The following is a 12,445-nucleotide window of genomic DNA, read 5'->3' as shown; positions in this document are numbered from 1 at the left end:
ATCACTGCAAGTTCAAGGCCAGCCTGGGCTACATGGTGAGACACTGTCTTAAAAAAGAGCAAGGTCTCTGGAATCAGACATCTGGTTTTATTCTTGGTCCTTATTAGCTGGTATCTTGGAAAGATTGCCTACTTATCTCATGCCTTGGGGGTTCTTTTTGCTTTTTGTTTTTTTGAGACAGGGTTTTTGTTTGTTTTTTGGGGACATGGTCTCTCTATGTATTCCTCACTATGCTGGTCTTGAACTCATTAGCCCAGGCTATGGGCAAACTCACAGTGATCCTCCTGGCTCAGTCTCCCATGCTGGGATTATGAGCATGTGCCACCATGTCTGGCTTCATGCCTCTGTTAGCTTACTCATAAAATGAGTACAGTAAGAGTATCTATCTACCTCATGAGATTGAGAGGGATTTAGTAAGAAAATAAATATGAAATTAGCAAGCCAGGCGTGGCTAGTGGCTCTAGAGGCTGAGGCAGGAGGACCCCTGTGAATTTAAGGCCATCCTGGGCTACATAGTGAGCTCAAGGCCAGCCTAGAATACAAAGGAAGACCCTGTCTGAAAAAAGAAAAATAACATAAAGTAGTAAGTTCTCAACAAATGTTAGTTCTTCTTATGGTATTGTTAATCTTCTTGGCTCCTTATTATCTAAATGCAACAATAAAAAATTTAAAAAGAAAAGGAAACGATATAGATATACTCAAGATAAATGTCTCCAGGGACCTGACTGGGAAAGAAATAATGCAGTTAGACTCTGGGTTCAGGAGCTGGTGGAAATAATTCTGTTCAGGGGAATGGGAGCCAGACACCGTGGACGAAACTAGGAGCTGGGCTGAGGTTGGATGAAAAACGACTGAACTCATCTGTTCTCAGCTGTTGCTTTAAAAAGCTGTGGACCTGAAGTGAAGACAGAAATGGCCAAGCTGCCAGATGGCTCAGAGTCAGGAACCATAACTTCCCTACGATCACCTAGTACAAGAGCACTGGGGTTGGAGGTCATGGGCTTTAATAGGAGTGTCCTATCTAAAAACTACTGGGGAAAAAGGGAGAGATTCTGAGTCTGTGAAAACATGAGGAAGACCCTTACTTAAAAAATAAATACAGCCGGATATGGTGGCGCATGCCTGTCATCCTAGCACTTGGGAAGGCTGAGCCAGGAGGGTTGCTGAGTTCAAGGCCAGCCAGGGCTAACTATGGAATTCAAGACCAGCCTGAACTACATAGCGAGACCCTGTCTCAACAAAATGAACAAACAAAAAAAATACAAACCAAGTATGATGGGGCATGTCTATAATCCCAGCATTCTGGAAGCCGAAGCAGGAGGATTGCCACCAGTTCAAGACCAGCCTGGGCTACATAGTGAGTTCAAGGCCAACCTGATCTACATAGTGAGAACTTGTCTCAGGGAAAAAAAAAAAAAAAAAAAAAGCTTAGGTACATACAGCCTCCAGGAGATAAATTCATTGACAGTCTTAAGGAAATTTTAGAGTGATTTCAAAATGAATTATTTTAATAATACCTCAAAAATGATAAAAGGAATAATGCTTATCAGAACATTATGAATCATAGATATGAAATAGATGGCTATATAAAAAGAAAAATTGGAAAAAAAAATTGGAGTCATTGAAATTAAAAACTATGCAGGTTAAACTAGACAGACATTTAAAGAGAAAAATTCATGAGTTGGTAGATAGTACTGAGTCATTTGACCAGATTCATCACAGAGAAATTAAAAGATAATATAAATTGCACAGCACTGTTACATCTAAGTGAGAGTTCCACAGAGGAAATAATATCAATAATAGAGAAGCCATATAGGAAGAGATAAAGGCTGAGAATTTGCTGGAATTAAAAAAAAAACAGGGCTGGGGATTTAGCTCAGTGGTTTCGCCACCTGCTGCACAAGAGCAAGGACCCAAGTTCGATCCCTGGTACCAAAAAAAAAAAAACCAGGAGGGGGATGGGGGGGATGGAAAGGGATAAAATAAAATTTATTTGAAAAAAACCAAAACCAAAAAACCAAAGTCTTGAAAGGATACTCTATTTACCAAGTAGGAGGAAACATATCTATTCTAAAATTAGAGATTTCAGTCCTACTTATACAGTATTAAAATACAGAAAGAGTGAAAATTTGGACACTAGAAATTTAATAGTGATAGTGGGGATGATGGTACAAGTCTGCAGTCACAGCTAATTAATTGGAAGGCTGAAGCAGGATTGCTTGAACTCAGGAGTTTGGTGTCAGCATGGGTTACACAGTGAGACCTCAAAAAAATCAGTTCTGTCTAGGTGGAAGGATTATAAATTAAAAATTTCTTTTGGCCTAGTATGGTGGTACAAACCTATAATCTCAGCTGTGGCAAGAGGATTGCAAATTTGAGCCCAGCCTGTACAATTTAGCAAGACCCATGATTCAAAGTTAAAAATGAAAATAAGGGCTGGGGGGCCAGGGATTTAGCTCAGTGGTTTCGCCGCCTGCTGTGCAAGCGCAAGGACCCGAGTTCGATCCCTGGTACCAAAAACCAAAAAACAAAATGAAAATAAGGGCTGGGGATCTAAACTCAGTGTGAAGGCCTTTAACTGATTCTCATTCGAAAAAATGAAAGTGCTGGGAGTAGTGGTGCATGCCTGTAATTCCAGCACTCTGGAGGCTGAGGGAGGAGGATCACCTTGAAATCCAGGCTAATCTGGGCTACATAGTTCAAGGCCAGCCTGGACTATACAGTGAGACTGTTTAAAAAATAAGTAAATTATTAAATTTTCTTGTATTTTCCTACATTTCTGTGCTGTGCATGTATATTTGGCTCTTGTTTTTATTTATTTCTTTTATTTTTGTTTTGTTTTTTGAGACAGGGTCTTGCCAGGCAGTTCAGGCTAGCTTTGAACTCACTATGTAGCCCATGGCAGCCTTGAACTCATGAGGATCCTCTTGCCTCAGCCTCTGCAGTGTTGGGATTACAGGCTTGTGCCACCATGCCTGGCAGGACTCTTGCTGGAGAAACTTGGTGCATACTGAAGGCGTATTTAGCTAAGTGCCGAGTGGCTAAATATCACCACTATAGAATGAACCCCTGGGATACCAAATACATCTGAAAATTTGTGAGGTAATTATGACTTTATTGTTTATTGCAGTCTTTTGATCTGTATTTTTCAAATCCCAAACCTCTGCAAACAGGAAGTTTGTTTTTTAAGTTTGAAAGGAGTTAATTTGGCAACAGAACTTGAATTGATGTGAATCTTTCTATAGTGTTTGTCTAACACAAATGTATATGCCTTGCTGTAGAAATAATGTAAGTGGCATGCTGTATGATTTTTCCTGGGTGTTTTTAAAATATGTAATGTGTATACTCTGTCAGCCTAAGGTCCATGACATTCTTTTTTTTTTTTTTTGGTTCCGGGGATTGAACTTGGGTCCTAGCGCTTTCGAGGCAGTCGGTGGAACCACTGAGCTAAATCCTCGCCCCCATGGCATTCTTAATTACAAATATACTTGTCTGCTGGGCATGGTGGTACACACCTGCAATCCCAGCACTCAGAAGGCTGAGGCAGGAGGATTGCTGTGAGTTCCAGGCTAGCCTGAACTATATAGCAAGGTCTTATCTCAAAAAAAAAAAATAAATAAAAATAAAATATATATATATACACATATATATATACACACATATATATACATATATATACATATATATATACATATATATACACATATATATACATATATATACACATATATATATGTACACACCTGGCCTCTGGGATTTAAGACAGGGATTGTGGATCTTTATTAAATTATTTATTCATTTTTTTATTAAATAATTTAAATAAACAGCTTTGCCAGACATGATGGTGCATGCCTATAATCCCAGCAGTCAGGAGGCTAAGGCAGCAAGATTGCAGTGAGTTGGAGACCAGCCTGGGATACATAGAGAGTTGAGGGCCAGTCTGAACTACATAGTGAGATCCTATTTCAAGAAAACAAAAAATATTTAAATAGCTTTTAAAGGTTTGATATTTGATAGGAACCATAATTTCTCAGTTGCTGGAGTTTTCTTCCAGTCCCCATTCTGCACTTTTAGGATGCTAAATAGTCATACTTATGACTCAGTCTGTAGGAGTGCTTCTCTTGGCTGGATTTTCCTCTAGATGCATTTCTCACACAGGCCATCTCAATGTGACAAAGAATGGAGCTCTCAAGTCTAAGCCAAAATCTCATGAGACCCCCAAAAGACTTTTCCTACACCCAGGCCTCATTTTTGAGAGAATTCTGATTGGTTTTACCTGGGTGATAAGCCACTTTGAACCCATTACTGTTTCAGAGGTGGGGATTTGGCCAGCCTTGGATGCATTTCCCCAAACCCTAATGCAGTGTTTGTGTGGGGATGCTGGGGTACCTGTGGTGCTTGTGTGTGTGTCCCCTAGAGAGTATAGCCGTATCTGTATTGCCAGGAAGTGGATGGGTGTTGAGAAGGACACTGATACCACCTCCACGAGGACTTTGTAAGAGTGAAGACGGAGGTGTATCGTCCCTCAGTAAGAGAAAAATCCATTGTAACATGTATAGAAATTATTTTTTAAACAACCTCCATCTTCTCCATTCTCTCTCTCAAAACAAAAACAAAACAAAACTTCAAGGTCCAGCGTCTGTCCTCTTCATGACACTTTCCTATTCACCCAGCCTAGAAATGGCTCCTCTTTGTTTATACTTTGTACTTTGTATTATTGCAGTGTACAATATATACATATTTTATCTTGGCTATTATGGAAGTCAAGAAAATAATTGAATAACCCTTACTGCCTCATAACTGATCACTTCATTGCAACATAATAGGCTCTGTGTTTTTATTGAATTAATTCTTAACTCTTTAAAAGTGCTTTAAGGTTACATTTGTAGTTCTCAGTAGTGCAAAGCAGATTTGTGTTGGGTGTAATTCTAACATATTTATAAGAGTTGATAGAACCTTACCTTAAAATATTTCATGGTTTTTTGACCTTTTGTTTTTCTTGTTTATGTAGTGAGCTTGTGCAAAATGAATCAGATAGTAGAGGACAAGCAGAAGCAGTAGAGGCAAGAATCACATTTCTGGATTGCATTTCTGTTCTTTCTGCTCATTAGTGGGCTTTGACTATGGTGATCATTTCTTGTATTTGTTCATGGGGAAAACTCCCTCAGAACAAATATATTTAGCAATGACATTTTATCAAAGCCGCATGGTCAGTGTTTTCTTTCTTTCATTTTAATGTAGTGGAATTGCTTTTTTGGTGGAGGATGGTTTTCCAAGAGTGAATTTATAAACATGGTATCAATGACTGGTCACAGTGATAACGAATGTTAACGGGTTTAGAAATGAGTCACCAATTAAATGTGTTCCAGGTCCTTTTTCGTCAAACAAAGAATTTAAAAGACAACCCAAAAACAGTGCCAAAAGTTTATTAGAAAAGTGAGAGGTGCAGGGGTAAGGGAGAAACTGGCTTTGCAGAGTGAACTTGGGCTGAACAAAAGAGGAAAAAAGAAAAAGAGCAAAAATTAAAGTGCACCCCGATCTGGGAGACACGGGGGGTTACCGTGAAGAGTCATGATAATGGCCTTTTGTGGCACCTGTGTCCTTATATGTCAGCCACATCTCGTGGAAGCCCACAAGAAGTTCTGTGTGCAGGGTCCTGGGCATTATTTGGCACTGTCTTGGGATCTTGTAATTAACAGGTCTCGCTTATTTCCCCAGCCAGCTTTTCCATGCCCTGTCTCCTATCTCAATAAATCTCTTGTCCCTGGGTTACCAAGTCCTTAATTAGTAAGTGTAACTAGAACTCCAAAAGCAAGGAAGGCGGCAGTATTGTTCTAAATTTCATATGATGCTATGTAACATAATGTACGATGATGTCACCAATGGATAATGCCACAGTTGCTCTTTTTAAGAAATTTGTCTCAATTGACTCATCCAGGAGAGGTCATTGGCAAACTGAATAAAAAAAGAAATCAAATGCAGATGTCTGAGGTTTTCCCTCATTCCTTTAAGCTTCTTGTAGGAAAATGAGCTGTTTTACTCTCTGAGCCCTAGAACTAAAGTCTAAAAAAACCATCTAAGTTTTTGACTAAACAAATTGAAACACAGGAAAATTACCTTCTTTACAAATAAACAGTTCACATGTGTTGCCTTTGAAGTGAACCACATTAGAGATTTGAACATTTGCTTGTTTTATGGCCATGACTAAAGAAGCCTTAGGTTCCTCCTAAAATAATTTTTCAAATTCTTTTTTTCTCAGCAGAGCTGAGTTATCATTTTTAGTCCTTAGCGTGATTAAAGATTAAGCCTTATGCTGTAGAAGCGATAGACTTAGATTTGTGGTTCTGTCTCTGTTCTCACACTCTCATGATGAAGTGGTATCATTTTTAGCTTGGGACAGCATGTTAAAGGACATTAAAACATATTAAAGAATGCTGACAGAATTCTCCTTTGCCTTGTCTGTTTTATTTAGCAGTGCTTGTGCAAATATATAGAATTGAATTGTTTAGATTTGAGGTGTTACAATAAAACTTGGTTACATTATTAAATTAGTACAAAATGTTTATCATTAAAAATAGTCATTTTGATAAAGTAACTCAAGGAGATTTCTCTTTTTCTGTGTGTGCATAGGTTCTTCCCTGCAGAAGTTTGACTCCTTTCGATATTTTCGACATCTGAATATCCTAAGGGTGTTCTATATATAAATTTCTAGCCACAGATCTTTGCTTTATTCTCCTTCATAAAACCAAGAATCCTTTCTTCATTTACTCCTTTTCCCATTTATGTAGCATTCCTTCTCTGGATTCAGTACAAATAATGGAGAGGAACACATTTTTCCATTAGTGGGAAAAAAGACCACATCAGAGATCTCTAACCTCTCTTCTATGTGAAACTTGATGGATTCCTGAGAAGACTTGTTAGTATCTTGTAGATACTAAGTCAAATGTTGGAGGTCTTTAAATACTTGCTGGTTGGTCAGTGTGCAGCTTCTTTTAACTCCTGAAGCAGGTTAGAGCAGGCTCTCAAAGCCTTTCCCACTGAGATACTACTGAAAGTGCTTAGGAATGCTGGTGGGCGCTGGGGGAAGAGCAAGAGTGGGAGGAGAAGGCCAAGAGGGAATTCCTGGGGAGGGAGGGATTGTTCCCAGCTAGAGTTGAGATATCCAACAAATCCTGTCATTGGATGTGAAAGCAGCAGTAAATCTCAAGATTACCCAGATGTGGCTTCTCAGTTTCATGTGATTTTTGGAAACTCCTTGAATATGTTTAAGACTCTTTAGGTTGTTTGTTTGTGCTTAATGAAGTACTTAAAATCAGAGTTTAATGTTTGTGTCCTACAATTGACAGAATTGAAGCCTAGAGAGGTTAAAGTACATTATTAGGGTAACACAGCTAGTAAGTATCCAAGATGAGATTTGATCCCAAGTTTTAAAACTTCCTGTTATACTCTGGAACAGGAAATGAAACATCAATGTTCTTTGAAAGTTTTTTTTTTTTTTTTTGCTTTGTTCTCTTGTTTTGGTTTTTTGAGACAGGGTCTCACTATGTAGTTTAGGCTGGCCTTGAACCCACAGCTATCCTCCTGCGTCAGCCTTCTGAGTGCTGAGATTACCTGTAATCCCTGGCTAATTAAAAAAAATTGAGGGGGGGCCAGGGATATAGCTCAGTGGTTCTGCCGTCTGCCTTGCAAGCCAAGGACCCGAGTTTGATCCCCAGTACAAAAAAAAATTTTTTTAAAAAAACATTTGTATTAAAAAATTTGTATTAATAAGTGTTTGCAGTGCATAATGACCATATTCATTGTGGGGAGCTGGTACATGTACATAATACATCTTAATTATTTTTACATCCCCTCTTCGTTTTTGTTTCTAGATGAGAATAACATATTTAAAGAAAATGTCTTGTATTTTCACTTAACATTTTCTTTTACCTCCCTTTTCTTTTTTTTTTTTATCTTGTGGTACTGGGATTGAACCCAGGGCCCTTACTGAACTACATCCCCTGCCCTTTTTATTTTGAGACAGGGTCTCACTAAGTTGTTTAGGTTGGGCTCAAACTTTCCTCCTCCTGCCTCAGTCTCAGGTGGTACTGAGATGACAGGTGTACACAACCATGCCCTGCTTACTTTTTCTTACTGACCCTCACAAGGCCGCTAGGTAATTGTCCTCAGTTGAGGAAATAGATCCAGAGAGGTTGAGTCTCTCAGTAGTGAGAGCTCATTTCACATTCAGGATCTATGACCCACCCTTTTTGCTGTTCTATATTACACTGTGAAGATACAAATTGAGATGTCAAAGTAAATTCTGCATGTGCTAGGTAGGTACACTATTTAAAGAAACTCTGGGGTGATGCATTTTGTAATCTGGTTTAGACTTTTGTCTTGCAAGTTTTCTTATTCACCCCCCCCCCCATTCTCTTGCGGAATGGACTTAAATAGTGTGCTTCACAAGTGGATTTTTGAGCAGGTTGTGTTTTCTAATGAACACCTTGAGCAAACCAGTTTTGCCTGTGTGTTAGAGTTAAAAATACTGTAGTTAAGAGAAGAATTTTTATTAAGTTTCAACTTACTTCAGAGATTTTGTGCTTTTCCTTGATACCAACAATTTGAATTTTGAGATTGGTGTTAGTAATTATCAATATGAGGGTAACCACCACTGTTCTGCAGATGAGGAAGCTAGGTGTAGAGAATTCAAATAATGTGCTGAAGATCACAGCAAGTTGCCAAGGTAGGATTTAGACCTGAATCTGTCTTATTTTAATATTTTATTAATCATTTGCAATTTTTAGGTAGTGTGTAAACAATCAACAATGGTTAAAGAGACTATTTGCTTCAAAAAGTATTCCTATATTATACATGGAACAATTACCAGTAATCTTCTAAGAAGCTGTTAATCTTTTAATACTATTAATAATTAAATCCCATGAAACCATTCTACTAGTTCTGAGATGGTGGCAATGAAAATTCTTTTTCGTTAGAAATGACCTGCAGGAGGGGCCGGGGATTTAGCTCAGTGGTTTCACCGCCTGCTGCGCAAGTTCGATCTCCGGTACCAAAAAAAAAAAAAAGAAATGACCCACAGGAGATTATTACAGGGCCCAGCTCCTGAGCTAAGGTGAGCGGAGGAGGAGGCCCAGCGGCCAGTGGCCGAGCACTGCAGCGAGAGCCAGCGGGCCGGTGTTAGCCTGCAGCAACTGCCAGGGAGCACGGAAATACCCCAGAACGGGTGGCGGTGTGTGCGCGTGACCTGTGTGTGGGCAGAAGTGCAGCCGTTCAGGCGGTGGCATCATGGACGAGAAAGTGTTCAACAAGGAGCTGGACCAGTGGATCGAGTAGCTGAATGAGTTTAAGCAGGTGTGGGAATCTCTGGTTAACAGCCTCTGCCAGAAGGCTAAAGAGATCCTGACAAAGACTCCAACATGCAAGGGGTTCGATTTCCAGTTATTGTCTGTGGAGATGTACATGGGCAATTTCATGATCTTGTGGAACTTTTTAGAATTGGTGGCAAATCATCAGATTACTTGTTTATGGGAGATTATGTTGACCAAGGATATTACTCAGTTGAAATAGTTGCATTGCTTGTAGGGGAATCATGAGAGCAGACAGATCACACAAGTTTATGGTTTCTATGATGACTGTTTAAGAAAATATGGAAATGGAAATGTTTAGAAATATTTTACACATCTTTTTGATTATCTTCCCCTTCACTGCCTTGGTGGATGGGCAGATCTTCTGCCTACATGGTGGCTTCTCCATCCATAGATACACTGGATCACATCAGAGCACTTGATCACCTACAAGAAGTTCCCATGAGGGTCCAGTGTGTGACATGCTGTGGTCAGATCCAGACGATCGTGGTGGCTGGGGAGTATCTCCCTGGGGAGCTGGTTACACCTTTGGCCAGGATATTTCTGAGACATTTAATCATGCCAGTGGCTTCAGGTTGGTGTCCAGAGCTCACCAGCTGGTGATGGAGGGATATAACTGTGCCATGACTGGAATGCAGTAACAATTTTCAGTGCTCCACACTATTGTTATCGTTGTGGCAGCCAAGCTGCAATTGTGGAACTTGATGATACTCTAAAATACTCTTTCTTGCAGTTGGATCCAGCACCTCACAGAGGTGAGCCATATGTTACTCGCTGTACCCCAGACAACTTCCTGTAATGAAATTTAAACTTGTTCAGTATTGCCATGAACCATTTATTGACCTCATGGAAATGGGAAAAGCATCAGTGATTCCAGAGTGTCAGAAAATAGTTAACATTAAAAAAACGTGTTTTCACATGCACCAAAAGATGTGCCATATAAAAATGCAGAGCCTCTTGTCATCAACAGCCATGACCACTTTAGACCAGTTCATTGCATGCTGAAGTGACACTATTGGTCAAGAAACCAGTTTCTGGCATTTGTATTAACTTTTTGCTTTCTCTGAGAGACTGCAGATAGTAAGATGAAAACATTAATACCTTGTGAATACAATTTAACTTCCATTCAGCTATAGCTTTACTCAGCATGACTGTAGATAAGGATAGCAGCATATTGATCATTGGCGCTTACTGAATATTTTTAAAAATAAGTACCAAGGGCCAGGGATTTAGCTCAGTGGTTCCACCACCTGCCTCGCAAGCGCAAGGACCCAAATTTGATCCCGGTACCAAAAAATAAAAATAAGTACCAAGCCTCTCCTCTACTTGTGAGTTTCAAAATAGTTTTATTTTCAGGGATACTGTTTAATTGTGTGATTTGTCTGCACTCAGTTTATTCCTTTCTCAGATCTCAGCCCCATGTTGTTCTTTGTTATTGTCAGAACCTGGTGAGTTCTGAACAGAAATGTTTTCCCTCTTCCTGTAAGACAGTGTTACTGCACAAGAACACTGCAGTGTTTTTTCATAATAAACTTGTGAACTTAAAAAAAAAAAAAGAAAGAAAGAAAAAGAAATGACCCACAGGAGCTGAGCATGGTGGTGCCTGCCTGTCAACCCAGGACTCTGGGAGGCTGAAGCAGGAAGATCATATATTCAAGCCCAGCCTGAACAACATAGTGACTGTTTTAGTTATTTTGTTTTTTGGTACCGGAGATCGAACTCAGGACCTTGCGCTCTCGAAGTGGGCGCGGGAACCACTGAGCTAAATCTCCGGCCCCAACTTTTAACTGTCTTAATTACTTTTCTCTTGTTGCTGAGACAAAATACCTGACACCCAAAGTTAAAGGAGGAAAGGTTTATTTAGCTTACAGTTTGTAAAGGTTTCAGTCCATAATCAGCTGGCTCCAAGGGAGAGTAGCATGGTAGACAGGCCTTGCAGGGGAGAAACAGTTCATGGAGAGCAGAAGGTAGCAAAAGCAACAAGGGACCTTAACAGTGTGTTTCTCCCCCTTTTATCTTATCCAGACTACTTAGGGCAGGTAGCACTCACACACTTAATCCTAGTGCCCTTGAGCCTAGCACTGTACCATGAATCAATTCCAGCATCACTCACTCTAGATCCAGCCACTTCTGAAAAAAACCCACCCATGACTGGATGAGGCTTTGGGGGGCTTTCTAAACACAAGCCATAACGGAGACTTAGCAAGATCCTACCTCAGAATAAAAAAGGGGTTGGAGATGAAGCTAAATGTGAAGGCCCTGGGTTCAATCCTCAGTACAAAAAAAAAAAAAAAGGGAAAAAAAGGAAAAAGAAATGATCTATTGCAACAATTAGCCGTGGATCCCCTTCATTCATACAGCTCCCATACCATTTTTTAAAAAGTAACTTGTAAAGAGATGATGAAATGCTCATTTTTAAGGATAGGATTGCAACATTTTATTAAATGTATTGGGTAATAGTTGAAACTTCAGTTTCATAATGATTGATAAACACAAGAAGAGGGACTTGGAGAGAAGGTAGTTCTTTGAACAAGAAGTTAAAAACACAAGAGGCACGCCCTACCGAGGTCCTGAGTCACGCGGAAGACACCAAATCACCCCGCTGCAGACAGGCAGGTCTGCGCACACCTCACCGAGGTCCCCAGTCGCGCGGAACACAAGCCGAATCAGCCCACTGCAGACAGGCAGGTCTGTGCACGCCCTACCGAGGTCCTGAGTCGCGCGGAAGACGCCGAATCACCTCGCTGCAGAGAGGCAGGTCTGCCCACACCCTACCGAGGTCCCCAGTCGCTCGGAACACATGCCGAATCAGCCCGCTGCAGACAGGCAGGTCCGTGCACGTCCTACCGAGGTCCTGAGTCACGCAGAAGACACCGAATCACCCCGCTGCAGACAGGCAGCCACCTAATTCCACAATACAAAGACGCAGAGGACACCAGACCACCAGACCAAGGTACTGAGTCCCACTGTTCCCAGCCCAGAGGTAAGGGCTTCTGAGCCGTCCTCCCACTGCTCCTGGTCCAGAGGAAGGGGCTTCCCGGTCACCATCCCTCCCGTTGCTCCCAGCCCAGAGGAAAGGG

The 12,445-nt window shown here is 40.6% G+C and overlaps 1 protein-coding gene and 1 pseudogene across 4 annotated transcripts in view; both read left to right on the top strand.

The window, feature by feature from the left end:
* The window catches only part of Adk (adenosine kinase), a 538,665-nt gene that overhangs the window by 8,102 nt on the left and 518,118 nt on the right, over window positions 1-12,445 (top strand). The window lies entirely within an intron of this gene.
* On the top strand, window positions 9,148-11,638 carry LOC101720396 (serine/threonine-protein phosphatase 2A catalytic subunit alpha isoform pseudogene; annotated as a pseudogene). Its single transcript, XR_015440524.1, has one exon. The product of XR_015440524.1 is annotated as a serine/threonine-protein phosphatase 2A catalytic subunit alpha isoform pseudogene (transcript).

The sequence above is a fragment of the Heterocephalus glaber genome, unplaced genomic scaffold, assembly GCF_053883595.1.
Source record: "Heterocephalus glaber isolate CG9 unplaced genomic scaffold, H.glaber_assembly_v1.0 deba00001497, whole genome shotgun sequence".
In the NCBI taxonomy this organism is placed as follows: Eukaryota; Metazoa; Chordata; class Mammalia; order Rodentia; family Bathyergidae; genus Heterocephalus; species Heterocephalus glaber.
This window is presented reverse-complemented; position numbering and strand designations above follow the sequence as displayed.